The sequence below is a fragment of the Acinonyx jubatus genome, chromosome A1, assembly GCF_027475565.1.
Source record: "Acinonyx jubatus isolate Ajub_Pintada_27869175 chromosome A1, VMU_Ajub_asm_v1.0, whole genome shotgun sequence".
Taxonomy (NCBI): domain Eukaryota; kingdom Metazoa; phylum Chordata; class Mammalia; order Carnivora; family Felidae; genus Acinonyx; species Acinonyx jubatus.
Window position 1 is genome coordinate 185,972,255 of NC_069380.1, and position 16,098 is coordinate 185,988,352.

Here is a 16,098-nt window from a genome sequence, read left to right on the forward strand (position 1 = left end):
TTACCAGCTGCCGCTCTGAGTCTAATCCTCTTACCCCAGGACGCGGTCTAGCCACTAGCTGCAGCTCGAAAACACGGCGTGGTAACTGTGTACTTAAGAGCCTGTGTTCTTGGCCCTTGACTGCAAACCCGGAAAGAAACCAAATAAGGATCAACTCATAAAATGAAATACACAAATTAGATTTTGTTCTTCCCAAGGCCCAACCCCCAGGATTACGGTGACAGCTGCCGCAGGTGGAGGGAAGCACGGAGATTTCAGGCCCTGGGGGACAGCTCCGGTTTGGCCACAAGTGCGATGGTCAGGAACCCGGGAAGGAGGTCTGCTTGGAGGGGTCCTGCCCTGAGCTAAAGCCACATGGGGGTGTTTGGAGAGCTCTAAAGTGTCTCTCTTGTCCAATTCTCTCCAAACACCCCTGGAGGAAAACTCCAATGTGTGGTTTTCTACCCTGTACTTGTTTCTGGAAACTGTGGTTCAATTCCCATGTGCCCATGTGAGGCAGCCCACCTTCCTACCTCAGCAGTCAGAAATCAAAGTAGTGGACACTGTGGCCAGGGGGCACAGGCAACACGGTGGGATGGGCTTGAGAGACAGCTTCTGGAGTACTGGCAGGATTCTGGGTTTTGATCTGGGCGCTGATAACTTAGGGATACTCTGTGCAAATCCAGAAAGCTGTACATTTATAATAAGAACACTTTTCTTTATGTATATATTCTATGTATGTTTATTACTTACTCTTCAATAAAGTGTATTAAAAATTGACATCAGTTATATTGTCTCTCTGGAGTCACAGAGCCCTTTGAGAATCTGATAAATGACGTGAACCTTCTCCCCAGGAAAACTCACAAACACAGCAAATTTTGCATCTACGGTCCCCGCCTTCCAGGGGTCTCTGCTTCCTCCCTCATGTCTCCGCAATTTCTGAATCACAGCCACTGCTTCTGCAGACAGGCTGGCCCACCTCTGGCCTCTGTTGTCCCTAATCCATCTCAGGCACCACTGTTTCATCATGAAAAGGTTTCTGCTCAAAAATTTACGCTGCCTTCTCTTGACTAACTGGAACAAATAGAAACATCTTATCCCGGATTTGTAGAATCTCCATCAGCTGCCCTTTCTTACCTACCTAATGCCACCTCATACTCTCCTCCAACTGTACCCTTGCAATTTCAGTGACCGCAACATGTCAATTCATTCCTGCCTTTGAACATTCTACTTTTCTCAGCCAGAAATTTCCTTTTGTTAGGCTTGTAAAATACGACAACCACAATCCTGCCTTCCCCAAGAACCCTTTCTCGACTACATCTGCAAAGATGTCTCCCTCCTTTGAATTCTAAGCACTTTTCTCTCTCTGGTTTCATTACATGGTTCTGTATCATTCATTCATGTGTTCTGTAGAGAGTACCTGTTGTTCTGTTTCAACTCCATTAGCTTTCTATTGCTGCCATGACTACCACAAACTCAGTGACTTAAAATAACACAAATTTATTATAGTTCCGTAGGTCAGAAGTTCAAAATGAGTGCCAGTGGGCTAAAGTCAAGGTGTTGGGATGGCTGTGTTCCTTTCTGGTGGCTGTAGAAGAGAATCTACTTCCTTACCATTTCCAGCTTCTAGAAGATGTCTACGTTCCACAGTGCAAAGCCCCTTCCTCTGTCTTCAAGCCAGCAACAGTGAGCTGAGCTGTTCTCACATGTCGTCACTCTGACTTCCTCTTCTGCCTCTTCTGTCTTCCCCTTTCAAGAAACGTCATGATTACATTAGGCATTCCCAAATAATCCAGGATAATCTCCTTATTCTGAGGTCAGATGATTAGCAAATTTAATTCCATCCACAACCTAAATTCTTATTTGCCACGTGAAGTAACATATTCATAGGTTCCAGGAATTATAATGTGGACATTCGGCGGGGGGGGGGATTATCTTGCTCTACCACGAATTCCATGGCATTTTTTTTCTCTATACCTGATTTTATTACTTGGCTCTGTATAATTTATTCATTTTATTCACCCACTCCATTCATTCATTTTATAGTGAACATGTATTGTTTTGTGGTCCACTATCCATTGCCCCACTTCTAATACAGTATCCCAAATTTTCCCTTGGGAATCACTGCCTGTCACTCCACCAGCTCCAGGACAGGAAACCTCTACCCAACTCCACCCCTGGCCATAGTCGTTCTTTTCACTATTTTATTTTATTTTATTTTATTTTATTTTATTTTTAATATGAAATTTATTGTCAAATTGGTTTCCATACAACACCCAGTGCTCATCCCAACAGATGCCCTCCTCAATGCCCATCACCCACTCTTCCCTCCCTCCCACCCCCCATCAACCCTCATTGGGTTTTTTTTACTATTTTATTTTATTTTATTTTTTATATGAAATTTATTGTCAAATTCTCTCAGAAACATGTGACCCAGTAAGAATCAGCGAACGATTAGTGTAACTAGTGGGAAAGAAGAACATGTTGTTTGCGACTAACATAATAGGAAAAATGAGAATCTGGAGGTGCCCGGAGTGCCATAGAAAGCCTGAAAATGAAATGGATGCCTGAAAACAGAGCCAACTTTTAAGAAGGCAGAGCTGAGAGATGAAAAGAAACTGAATATTACAGCCATCATTTAAGCCCCTGGATCAAGCCACACCTGAAGTCAAACTAACTTCTGGGCTTTTCAGTTATGAGGTCTGTAAGTTTCTTATTTGGATTAAACCTGGTTAGATTGGAGTGTTCTGTCACTTATAACCGAAAGAGTTCTAAGTGAAACACAGTCCTTCACTTCTTTATTCAGCAAGTTCCCCCTGCACACCTACTTTGTGTTATGCACTAGAAATTGCAACATAATATTGCTATCATGATGAAGATTGTGGAAGTGTTCGGCATAGACAGGTGATCTAAAGAATGGGGACAGGCAGGGTGACCTGTGGCTCAGTGGTTAAGTGTCCAACTTCAGCTCAGGCCATGATCTCAGAGTTCACGAGTTTGAGTCCTGTGTCAAGCTCTGTGCTGTCAGTGCAGAGCCTGCTTCAGATCCTTTGTCTCCCTCTCTCTCTGCCCCTGCCCTGCATGCTCTCTCTTCTCAAAAATAAATAAACATAAAAAAAATAATTAAATAAAGAATGGGGACAAGGAAGCAACTAAGCTGATATAGTGTAATGAATAGGAATTTTCCAAGCTGAGGTTGGGAGAGGTGATAATAAATTGTGTTTCAGACTGAAGGAAAAATATGTGCAAAGGCTAGGAAGCAAGGGACTCTCTTCTTGTTTTCCAAGTGTAAGTCTTGCCTCTACAACCAGATCATAACTCCTCAGTGTCTGTCTAGGTTCAAGGTGGCATTATAATTGTAGTCATAACAACAACTGTAATATCATCATAATAACAACAAAGAATAAGAATAGTATCAATAAATGCCAACACTTTTTGAGCCCTTACCATATATCAGCCATTACTCGAAGTATTTATATGTATTATTTAATCTTCAAAGCCAGACTTTGAGGTGTTTCTTATTATCACCATTTTACACACGGGGATGCTGAGGCAAAGAAAATCTAAGCAACTTGCTGAGCATGGCAGGTACTTCTGGTTGACTGACCAACAGTCGTGACTTTGTTTTTCCCTGGCTAGCAAAACCTCAGTTTTTGTTCAAAAGATCATGTCCAGTTTTTTTATACCACATATCATTTTTGTACATTCATAAAAATATTAAGGGAACTAAATTGGTCAAGGTATTCCGAAATCTGCTTTAAAAAAAAAATGCTTATTTACTTTTGAGAGGGTGGGGGGAGAGAGAAAGAACATGAGTGGGTGAGGGGCACAGAGAGAGGGAGATACACTGTCAGTGCAGAGCTTGATGTGGGACTCGAACTCACGAACCGCGAGATCATGACCTGAGCTGAAGTCAGATGCTTAACCGAATGAGCCACCCAGGTGCCCCCCTAAATCTGCTTTACATTGAGAATCTGCACACTTTTCCATCCAGAGTCCTCAGTGCTCAAGTTTTTCCATATATGATTGTCCTCTGTACCACCAAGAACTTTGATGATGTAGTGTTTCTCAAAAGGGTGCCCTTCTGTCATCTCTGGGCTGTGTTCCCAGGAAGCCATCAGCATTCTGCAGGGTTGCTGCATGAGGACAGGCAATGCTTAACACCAACAACTGCATGACCTACCCAATATGAGAGACGCTAAAAATATATAATGTGTGTGTGTGCACATGTACATGCACACACATCTTAGGTTTAAAAAAAAAAGAAGAATTGGGGCACCTGAGTGGCTCGGTGGGTTAAGGTCCGACTCTGGCTCAGGTCATGATCTTGCAGTTCATAAGTTCGAGCCCCACATCGGGCTCTGTGCTAGAGCTCAGAGCCTGGAGCCTGCTTCAAATTCCGTGTCTCCCTCTCTAACTGCCCCTCTCCAGCCCACACTCTGTCTCTGTCTCTCTCAAAAATAAACATTAAAAAAATTAAAAATTAAATAAAAATTAGAAAAATAAGAAGAATAGTAACTTTCTCGTACTATTAAAACACTTTTAGTTTGGGGGCACCTGGTTGGCTCAGTCAGTAGACCATGCCACGCTTGATCATGAGTCCAAGCCCCCCCATTGGGTGTGGAGCCTACTTTAAAAAAATTGTTAAAAAACACTTTTAGTTTGGTTTGTGTTATTTGCAGCCAAAAGCTTCTTTTCTGACTGACCAAGGTCACCAGTATAATATGTGGCAGAGCTCAGACTTGAACCCAGGCATTCTGACTCCAAAGAAAGCTACTGTGCTAAACAGCTTTTGTGTTTTAGCTGAAGTGACAGATCTGATGTATTGATAGCAATTCCCCAGAGTGTCGTGTTGAGAGGGATTCTGAAGCCATGGTGTGTTATCTATGACTGCCATGGAACCCTGACTGGTGACTCTTATTGTGCAAGCTACATGTTTACCCTTCTTAGATAATCACCTCAACTCTCAACTTTTATTCAAAGCCATGGATTCCTACAGCTGGAACAGGACCAGTTTCCACCTAAACACTTCAGAACAAACAGGCAGGACTGCCACAAACGGCCATGACTCCAAAGAGTGCTATTCACATAGATTATGGTGTAAATGTCAGCCCCTGGTTTTGTGCAGTACACAACCTACACAATTGTACCTGGAAGCTCTTCGAAGAGTAATTCTTTATTTAAATACCACAAATACAACCTTCATAGCTAATTGCAGTCATTTATTCTGGGATTTTATAACCACTATGAAGGTCAAGTCATTTTAATGTCTAATTAAATTTCTCCTGTTTAAATTAAATTCTCTTCCTGGATGACACAGACTTAAGAATAATACAAAGCATTTAGTCTGACTCTATAGGGGCTCAATATTCATGAAACATAAGTGAATCCTAAAAAGTCCTTCCTACATTTGAAGACAATAATTAAGTCTCTTATTCCCATTAGCTTCTGTAAGCTAAACAAACACAGTTTATTTTACTAGCCATTACCACAGGCCACTTTAATTCAGCATATCACTTCATCCTCACTGTAACCCTATGAAGAAGCCTTGTCATTGTTCCCATTTTACAGATGAAGACCGGAGTAGTTGGGAATACAGGTCCTGCAGTTAGTCAGCCTGGGTCTGTGTGACCTGGGATACGTTCCCTCTGTGCTCCAGGCTCCTCAGCTGTGACATAGAGATAACCGCAGACCTGTTTCTCAGGATTGTCCCAGAATTTAGAGTATTTCACATCATGTCATTGCGTAGTAAATACTCGACACTCTTGTGCTGCCACTGTTAGTGTAACTCCAGCATCCCAGCCTGGGAAGGGACTGAGCAGGGAGCTGAGCTCCAAATGTCTTTCTCCTACTCCGCCCTTCTCACTCTATCACAGGTTTGAAAAGGACCTGAGAGACTGTGTCATCACCTCATCATTCTACAGACCAGGGACCTGAGGCCCACTGTGGATCATCATCACCCACTTAGCTATCAGGGAGAATCCGGTACTCAGAATAGTCACTCTTCTCTGCCTACCCTACTGCTTTGAACCTGATCTCATGGGCCCAGTCTTCACCCATCCATTGGGATCAATGGAGAAATCTTAAAAAAAAAAAAAAAAAAAAAGCAGCTCATATGGGACAACTTGGAGCTATGTTGTTTCATGGAGCAGTGAGAGATCGTCCCCCAACCACGCCAAGCTGATCAAGGTTCCAAGGGTCCCCAGGCGTGGCAGGAGCATGCTCATGCCTGGACACCCCAGGGACCCACAACAACTACAGGGCACCATTTGCTTGCCCTGGGGACTCCTTGTATGAATTAGTGTGTCCTATTAAAAATGAAATCCAAGATAACAAATTGTCCTAAAAGGCTCAGATGTCTTTAACTGTGGCTTTATCTTCTCCCCCAGGCCCAGTGACTTCTAATGAGTTCCAGCTCACATCCTGGATGAATTATCGTTGGAGGAGTGTGTGCACTCAGTGAAAATAAACGAACAGCGAGACTCATGTTTACTCCTTAATTTACTCTATCCCAAAATAGTTTCCTTTAAAAAAAAAAAAGAACATTTTCAAATAGAGGAATGAACATTGATTAACCCCTTGTGCTTCATACAAAAAAAAAAACAAACAAACAAACCCAAAACCACCACACACACACACACACACACACACACACACACACAGTTGAATTTATGACTATTGACTTACAGAGTAATGTGAACTTGAAACATCTGTGACCTTTGACAAGTGTATTCCCATCCTGGGCCTCAGTCTACTCATCTACAGGTAAGGATAAAAACATCTATTTTTACGGCTATCGTGAGGATTCATGTAAATAAACTGGTTCAGCACACAGTAGTAAATGTTAGGTTTTTGCAAAAAGCTAATATTTTATAATGTTATGCAAAGTTGCATGTAAATTTAATTTGGGAAATCCATCCTGTTTTCCCCGTTGATTTACATAATGTCAGAGATCCTTCGTCTTTTTCCTTCATTCCTCCTGGATGTCCAGCAGACTACAGCTCCTGTTTTTCTGCCTCCCTATGCCTTCCATCAAAAACTCATGATCTACAAGCTAATTCTTAAATGCCCTAGGGAACTACTCCTTAAAGGAATCCTGTGCAGAGGCAAAGCCATTGCCTGTAAAGTGAATAATCACCTTTTAATTGATCTGGTTTATGAGGTAGTATATTGAGTTTCTGTAAGTTGAACCCACACTGTGGGGGTCACTCCACGTCGACTCCCTTGGCAACCTCATTTGGTGAGAAAGAAATTAGGTAGAATTGCTTATACTCCAAGGAAGGGAGACACGAAGCTGCTCCCTGTCCCTTCTCTCTACAGAGCAGTTTTATTTTTGTTTTTGTTCTTATTTTTCCATAATTCCTTCCTCATCCTGCCTGTGGAAGAAGAAACAGCCTCAGGGCAGGGTCACTTGTCACCATGGTGGTGAGGGACAGTTCCGCATGTGAGTGTGTGTATCTGAGAGTGGGTGTTTGAGGCGGGAACGGCACTTCAGAACTGAAGTCTGGGTCTGGGTAGAGACAGAGCCTCTGACAGGAAGAGCCCCTTGTCCCAAACAGCCACCACCTCTCTTCCCAGCACCTCCTGCCTCTCTTCCCTCTTGCCTTCCTCACAGGGCTGCCTTGACCTCAACCTAGAAAAAAAACAGAAGCTGGAGGGACTCTAGTCAAGGGCATCAAGACTTCCCCCTCAGCTCTGAGGGGTGAGTCATCTTCTGGTTTCTCCATTGATTAAAAGAGGAAAATGAATATGCATTCCCTCAGGGAAACCGTGAAGTCTACTGATGAAGCCTCAGCCATTATTCATGGGTTTAATATCTACCTTGGTCCTGGCAAGCACTTCAGATTATGAGAAGGCTGTCTGAGGGGGAAGTCAAGAGAAGACTAGAAAAGAAAATATTGGAGGATGTTTTTACCTAAACCCCTCTTGTGGGTATAAAGTTCACAGTCACAATTCTGGTACCACTGTTTCTGCAAGGGGCGAAAAAACTCTTAGCTCTTTCCACAGCAAGATAATGGCATCACTTCTCTGGTGAAAGCCCATCTCTTTGGGGGTAATTTATTCAATTGAATTGAAACTTCTTTCTCTTCCCCTTCATCTTGTCTCCTCCAGGGGGAAGCTAAATTCCCAGAAGGCTTTTTTCTTTTTTTCTTTTTTCTTTTTTCACATTTATTTATTTTTGAGAAACAGAGTGAGACAAAGCGTGAACGGGGGAGGGGCAGAAAGCGTAGGAGACACAGAATCTGAAGCAGGCTCCAGGCTCCGAGCAAGCGGTCAGCACAGAGCCTGATGCGGGGCTCGAACCCACAAACTGTGAGATCATGACCTGAGCCGAAGTTGGGCATTCAACCGACTGAGTCACCCAGGCGCCCCCCCAAGAAGGCTTTTTCTTAGCCTTCTAGCCTGATGGGAGGGTCCCCTGTTCCAGATATGTCTGTCGTCCTGGTAGGTTTAGGTACCACCCAATGTCCAGGCTGGCCTTCACTGAGGTATATGCCATCCTTCTAGGCCTGGGTGTGGGCTTCTCCCCTTGTCCCACCTGCTTCCAAAGTGTCCACCCCTGATGTAACAGTGGTACAGTAAATACAAGTTGTTTTCCCAATGGCTGAGTGTCTTCTTGGGTCTGTGGATCCTGAGAACTGTCCTCTCTGAGCCCCACCTTTGGCCCATTACTAACGACTCTGCCAGGATGTCCCCTCAAGCCACATCCCAGTGACCCCATAGCAGGCACTAGATTCTGACTTCTTAACTGCATTTCTCTCCCCAATCAAATAGGGTGTAGGGGCATTTTGAGATCTCATCCATATCGGCTAGACCTGAGGGAGACTCAGAGGCAGAGCGCGGGGAAGACAGCACAAGACCCTCTCCACCTAAAAATGCAGCCACTCCTGCTCTATTGAAGCCGCCCCATATTGGCATGGGGCACCTCAACCAAAAGGTGGTCTCGTCCCAGAATATCGGATCCTGTTTTTAGATCTCCAACCTGCCCTCCTCCTTCGTGGATTCAACACAAAGCAGGAGGTGGGGGAAGTAAAGAATAATTATTCTACTTTCCACCTGTCTCAGAGTGTGGATATAAACCCTCAGAGGATCCAAGGAGAAAACATACGTAAGGCAGTAAGCGCATAGACCCAGAAAGTGCTCGATCAGTCTTAAAAAGATAAAGCTATCCCCATTAGCTAGCACAGCCTAATCAACTGTTTAATCAGTCACTTAATTGATTTAATATCTGTGTTCTTGTTATCCATGCCAACACAGTACCTTATACACAACAAGGGCTCAGAAAGTATTTGCTGAATTCACTCACTTTAAGGGAAGAAATGCAACCGGCTTGAGGACAAATCCTATCCTTTCCACTGGATTGGGAGAGACGGTAGCTCATGTGGGAACCCCACAGGAACCAGGACATGAGCTGGCTAGGGGCAGTACTTCTGGGGCTTTCCAACCCATGATAGTCCTTCATGTACTTCTTCTTTAATTATTTGTCAAGAGTCCCTCTGAAAGCAAGAGGACAGGTCTACTTTAGGAAATGGTTTTGAAATTGATAGGCTCCAGGAAGTCTCCTTGATTCAAAACCTGAAGAAAGTGAGTATTGCTGAACAACGAGCTCATCCTACTTCAAGGTTGAAAGAAAGACCTTAGGGGAAATGACATGGGACAAAGCAGCCCCTATTCAGCACTATTCCTAGCACACAGCAGGGGTTCAATTGATGGAATGAATGATTTCTTGATTTCAGATAGCATTCAAAGCCTCACCTTTTTCCCCCTGTCTTGTTCAGAGAGTGACCACAGTGCACATTTACTAGACCACAACCTGGCTATCTTAGTTACATAGACAGAACAGCAAATGCCCAAAAGGGCTTGATTTATTATTGCACACATGTGAATAAATCCCTGGCCTACCACATCCCAGCCCTCCTAGCAACTGGAACCAAAGCTGGCTACTTCAGAACACCCTATAAGCTATTCAGTGTGGGCACCTACAATGTGTAAGAACAGTAATGAGATCTTTGAGGCAATGATGTAGGAATAAAATATAATTTCTGCCTTATAAGTTGGGAGAAAAAAATAAACACACAAATGCAGACTTAGTTACACCAGGAAATTTATGTTAAATTACAACTGAGTGATATAATCATTTTGTGCTACAGGTTTGCAAAAGAGCAGATGATATCTGAGAGGTGATCAGAAGAGGTGAGGGAAGACTTTCTGGAGAAGCTGAGATTGCATGAGTCATGAGGCATGAGTTATGGTCGGGTGAGCACTAGGACAGTGAGGAGACTGAGTGTCCATTGGCCACCTCACCAGGGGATCCTCAGAGAAGACATTGGGGAGAGCGTCGACTGATAACAATAGTTACCACATGTCAGGCATTGGACTGAGCTTGACATGAATAAGCTCAGGGAATCGTCTTAACAACTCTGAGACAGTGGGTTAGAAACTGCTGGGGTCTCCCCTTCTTCCTTCTTCACAGAACCTCGGTTTTGTTTCAGGCAACACTGTGTTCAGTTAAAATACTCAGGATCCCAGCTTCCTTTGCAGGTGTCGTTGGTCATCCTGGCATAGTTGTGGCCAATGAAGTGTAAGATGGAGTCACTTAGTGGGACTCTCCAGAAAGCTCTTCAAAGGGAGACAAATGCAACATGCTCATGTCTTAGCCACCTTGTGGCCCTGGGTGCTTGGGTAGCAAGACAGAGGGAGCCTGGGTCCCTGATGAGTCCCATGAACAATGGCACCAATACAGGATTACCCACCCCTGAACTGCTTGTTAACATGAGAAAAACACACTCTTCCTTGGTTAAGCCACTACCATTCGATCTCTGTTATTTGCAGCAGAACACTATCTTAACACACACAGGTAATATTAATATCCTGTAGACAGACTAAGAAACCAGGTTCAAAAGTGTCACTGCTTTGAAGTAGTAAATGTAACATTCAAATCCAGACCAATGCAGAACGAGGCTGGTTGACTCCAAAACTGCACTGAGAATGTATGAAACTCCAGAATCCCATTAAAAAACCAGGTAAAGAAAGGAAGCAGTCTTTAGCAATGTCTTAGTTTCTCGTGTAGCCCTTATTGCAGTGTACCTTTTATTGGCTGCTGGGAAGTGTCTCTGTCTCCCAGTACATTGCTTTGAAATCTCCTGGAAGGCAGGACCAGGACATAATCATGCCGGTAGCAAGCCCTTCTCCCTGCCTCCCTCAATGCTTAGCTCCAGCTGAGTAAGCTCCCCCACCAAAATGTGGGTTGGGTTGAGTTTGTTGAAAAACACTGAGGATAATAACTGCTCATGAGAAAGTGCATCTTTTTGTGAACAGATGCATATGGTTGTGCTGGTACCTACTTGAGGGAGTGTTTCACATTGTGTATTATATGTGTGTGCATGCGCACAACCCCGTGTCTGCATGTCTGAGAAAGGGAGCCAGGAATATTTCCTCATCACTGTCACATCCATCCTCCACCCCCTTCCCGCTCCTACAGCCCTACAGTGACTACACCAATGATTATATTAGTGATAACTAAACTTTTGTGCAGGACCTGAAAATTTAATTTCCTTGTGGAAGACGTAGAGAACCAAGCTTATTCAGGGCGAAGAACTCATGAACTTTCTCAGAAAGGAAGAGAGAATACCAGATACAGTCACTCGTCTTTAGATTTTCTTGAAAAATATAAAAGCACCAGCTCATTTTTGAACGGCCCCTTTGGACGCAGCTTCAGATCCTTTTTTCTCTATCCCCACCCCACATCAGAGTGGAAAGGAAGAGATGAGTCGCCCTTAAGAAACAGCTAATTCATTCCAATTTATTCCATGAGTGTGAATTTCTTTTTTCCATTATTTAAGAAAGTACAATTCCATCAATTTTTCTTTTCCTTCTCAAATTGCTTGGATGGTCAGGATCCTGGTGATATTTAATGAGTGTTCATCATGTAGCAGGTGCTGGAGTTAAGTGTTTGCGTGCTTTAACTCTTTTAACCCTCCCATTTCGAGGATTAAGAAACTGAAACACAGAGAAGATAAGTAACTTGCCTAAGGTCACACAGCTAAGAAGTGACAGCCCTGGGATTCAAACCCCAAAAGTGCAGCTGTAAAGCCCAAGATAGTTTATGGCCACATTACGGTACAGCCTGGTCAGTCTGGAACTCTCCTCTGGGTGTCTGAGTGCATCAGTTCTTTGACTATAAACAACAATTATCTCTGAGACACTTAAGAAAAAAAAAACAAAAAAACAAAAAAAAAGTGGAAAAATAAGAAGCAACATATTATTCAACATTGGGGGATTTGCAGCCAATTCCCATGGACAGTCTGATCATCTCAGCCTCCATCACAGCTCACCCCTAGACCAGGATTGAACAGGTGATCTAAGGTGACCATCCCTGGTCTGCTTCAGAAGAAATGGAGGAGAAGCTATCAGAACGGGATGGTGTGGACACAGGGCGAGAGACAATGACAGATGCATATGCTGCCGTGCCTCTAAGGAAAGAACAAGTCTTGCTGAATTTAATGAATTTGGGGTCAAATTGTGACACAGACTTGGCAGCATGGGATTTTGAAGGTGTTCCACCCATATAATTCATCTGTTCACTCAGTTGTGCACCTGTTTATCCCCCCAACGCCCTGAACAGTCCCTTTCATGTACAAGCAGGGTTCTGGGTGATTCACTGCTCCCAGTCACGTATGGCCCATGTGGTGACCCCAGACGTATATCCCCCCAGTCATTTTCCAAGCTCTATTGCACACCACAGCAAACCAGGCCCAGTGTCGAGCACTGGGAATAGAGCAATGAACAACTCAGACGCAGTCCTCACCACATAGCTAATCTCCTGGTAACTGCAGTGAATTAGAAACAGCGGTGATCTGGGGAGCAAAGAGCAGGGACCTCGTTTAGGATGAGCTGCATATTTTCCATTCCACCCCACCCCCGCGACCCACCCTGCCACCAGATCCACTTTCCACGTATTTCCATCCTTCTTGGTGCCCGCAGTAGGCTAGCATGTAAGGACTGTTTCCACAGGATCTCTTGCCCTCTGGCTCCCAGTTAGATTCAGCCAATTGAGACACTGGCAGGAGATTGAGGGAGAAAAGAAAATGAAGTTGAGGTATTTATTTTCTCATCTCCTCCCTGCTGGGTGACTACCGGTGGGCCGCCTCCCTCTACGTAAGGCAAATCCTGCCAGGTGCCCTTTCCTACAATCCCTGCAACTATGACCCTTCTGGCCTCAAGGACTGCGCCCTCCCCTGCCTATTCCAGTCCAGCAGGGGTAAGCCTTGCAGCTCTCGCTAGCTCCAGGAAGGCATCACCTTCCTTGGCTGGATTCCTTTAATTCTGCCCACACCTTCGGAAAAGTCCCCTCCGTTAGCTTGGAGTGAAGGTAACACTGTTTCCTATAGGGAGGTCAAGTAAAGTTTCCCAAGAAGGGACGCTGAGGCTGATCTAGACCATCTTAAGCAAGAATGTCAGACAATAATGCACGAGATGCCCAGCAGAGCATTACTCCCAAAAGGAACTACCAGCTTGGTCCTGCTAAAGTAATTCTAGCCTTAGCTTCACTGATTCAGAATTTCAAACGGTACAAATTAAATTAACTGTAAGTTAAATTGGGGGGACTTACCAAAGAAATATCCTAACATGAATGTGATTAACCCCCTACACACGAGCGTTTGGGGGTGCCTGCCCAACTTCCACAGCCACTTCTCTGAGGACAGGTTTGAACTGAAGAGTCTGCCCTTTGCAACAGCCGATCAGAGCACAGGCAGGCAGACACCTGGCCCAAACTAGACCAGTTTGTAGTTCAGCCAGAAATGAGACATGACGAAAATATCATTTCATCCTTGTGGGCACTGGAAAAACGTGGGTTAGATGACAGCACATCTGGGCGGTTGGGAGCCATCTGAACAACCAATATGCTAGAAGCCTGATTCATTATGCCAGTGAGTGTCCTCCCAGAACACAGCCTCTGTCTTCAGCTCTGTCCTATTCAGGTGGCAACTCATCAGAGTTGGGCCTTGGACCTAGCACATGGCACAAGCTCCCAGGCCATGCCTCCTGTCTTCCTACACAGGGACCAGTCAGAAGCCAGTCCGTGACCTGCTTTTCCCGCTGCAAGTAACAGCAAGGCACTCAAACTAACTAAGGAACAAAAGGGAGGGTATATTCAAGGCGTTTGGGGTGTGTCCAGGAACCCAGGGAGGAGGAGCTCACCTGGGTTCTTTCTCAGACTGGCTACAGCATTGAGCATAAGCTAACAAGCTACGCAATTCTGTAGTCAGATTTTTAAATTCTCCAACTGCACCGATCGTAGCTGGGAAGGAATGCAGCTTGATGCTGGCACAGGTGGAAGGAACACTTAGGATTTTGACTGTCGGCTCAGGATGAGTCAACAGTATGATGTGACTGCCAAAATAGCAGTGTAATCTTGGGCTGCATTAATAAAAGAGGACGGAATGGTGCTTCCTTCAATTTAGGGCATCATGTATTCAAGGCACAGTGCACACAGAAGAGTGCCCAGGGAGAACTCAAATCATGCTCTGTGGGGAACAGTGGGATACCTGGGATATTGCTGTCTAGCTTTTGGGGGGATTGATGAGAATTACCAGGATGTGGGCTCACCAGTCTGGAGTCTGGAATTAGACCACCTAATCTAAAACCCCAATTCAGCCACTTCCTAGCCATTTCTTATACGCCAGGAGCATCCTAAACACTTCACATGACATATCTTATTTAATCCTCACCACAACCCTCTGAAGGAGTACCATTTTTATCCTTATTTGACAGATGAGAAAATTTAGGCACAGAGAGGCTAATTAGCTTGCCTAAGGTCACACAGCTAACAGGTTGAAGAGCTAGACTCTAACGGCAAGGAGAGTATATTTTCTTTGCTCTGCCCCTAACTGGCCGTATGTCCTTGAGTCTTGTCACCTCTCTTCACTATGTCTCAGTTTGCCCAACTGGAATGTGGGGTGAAGAACCCCTGTTCTACACCAACTAGGAAGTATATGTTGTGGCTGAAGTGATATTGTTGACAGGAAAATATTAGAGAATGGTTAATATGATATGCCAAAGGATGTATTGCCTTAGCTTATGGAGGCTTACAGAGAAGAACCCTTTCCCTGCACTGCCACATACAGGGATTTCATCCTGGCTGTCTTTCATTTGCATAGTATAAACCCTTGGATCTCAGATGATCCAATCAGCTTTTTTTTTTTAAAGAGAGAGAGAGAGCAAGTGGGGTGGGAGAAGCAGAAGAAGAGAGAGGGGCAGGGAGAGAGAGAACCTCAAGCAGGTTCCACAACGCTCAGCGTAGGGTCCGATGTGGGGCTCGATCCCACAACTTTGGGATCATGACCTGAGCCGACATCAAGAGTCAGACACTCAACCAACCGAGCCACCCAGGTGCTCCAATCTGATCAGCTTTTATAGCCACTTATTAACCCCCAAACAGCCAATAGGAGTTGACACACTTTGGAGCAAAATTTACCCCACCTCAGGACATTATCTTCCTGATGTATAGTGACAGTGCACTAATTCAGGCAGAAGTAATAACATCAAAAGCCATTTATTGGGCATTGTCTCATTATCTAACCTGCATAAGAAACCACCCCCAAACATAGGGGCTTAAAAGAAAAACATTTATTTTGCTCACAAATCTGCAGCGGGGCAGGGCTTGGTTGGGAAAGTTCGTCTCTGCTCTACTCGGCATCAGCTGCACTGGGCTCAGAGGTGGGGCCCTTCACCTCACTCACTCTGGCTGGTGCCCAGGGAGAGAAGACTCACACAGTGGATAGCTGGAAGAGCTGGGGCTCCCGGGTATCACTCTGTCTCTGTGAGGGTCTCCCTACTACATGCCCTCTCCAACACAATGGCGGCCGGTTAACCAGCCCACTTACCTGTTGACACAAGGCTCCCCGGGGCACATGTCTCAAGATTGAGTGAAAGAGGCAGGCGGACACTTTCATGATCTAGTCTCAGAAGTCACATAGTATTACTTCCATTGTACTCTGTTGGCCAAGGCATTTACCACGACGCATCCTGGTCCAAAAGGAGGGACTCTAAACCTAACGGTCAATGAAGCAGTGTCGCCATCACACAGGTAAAAGAGCCTGTGGGATGGTGTCGATA

The 16,098-nt window shown here is 44.7% G+C and overlaps 1 long non-coding RNA gene across 3 annotated transcripts in view; it reads right to left on the reverse strand.

Moving 5' to 3' along the window:
* Positions 1–16,098, reverse strand: part of LOC113592464 (uncharacterized) — a 60,259-nt gene that overhangs the window by 37,517 nt on the left and 6,644 nt on the right. For all 3 annotated transcript variants that reach the window (XR_008288948.1, XR_008288947.1, XR_008288946.1), the window contains one exon: positions 15,867–16,079. This is a non-coding gene — a long non-coding RNA (uncharacterized LOC113592464). The remainder of the gene's footprint in view (positions 1–15,866; positions 16,080–16,098) is intronic.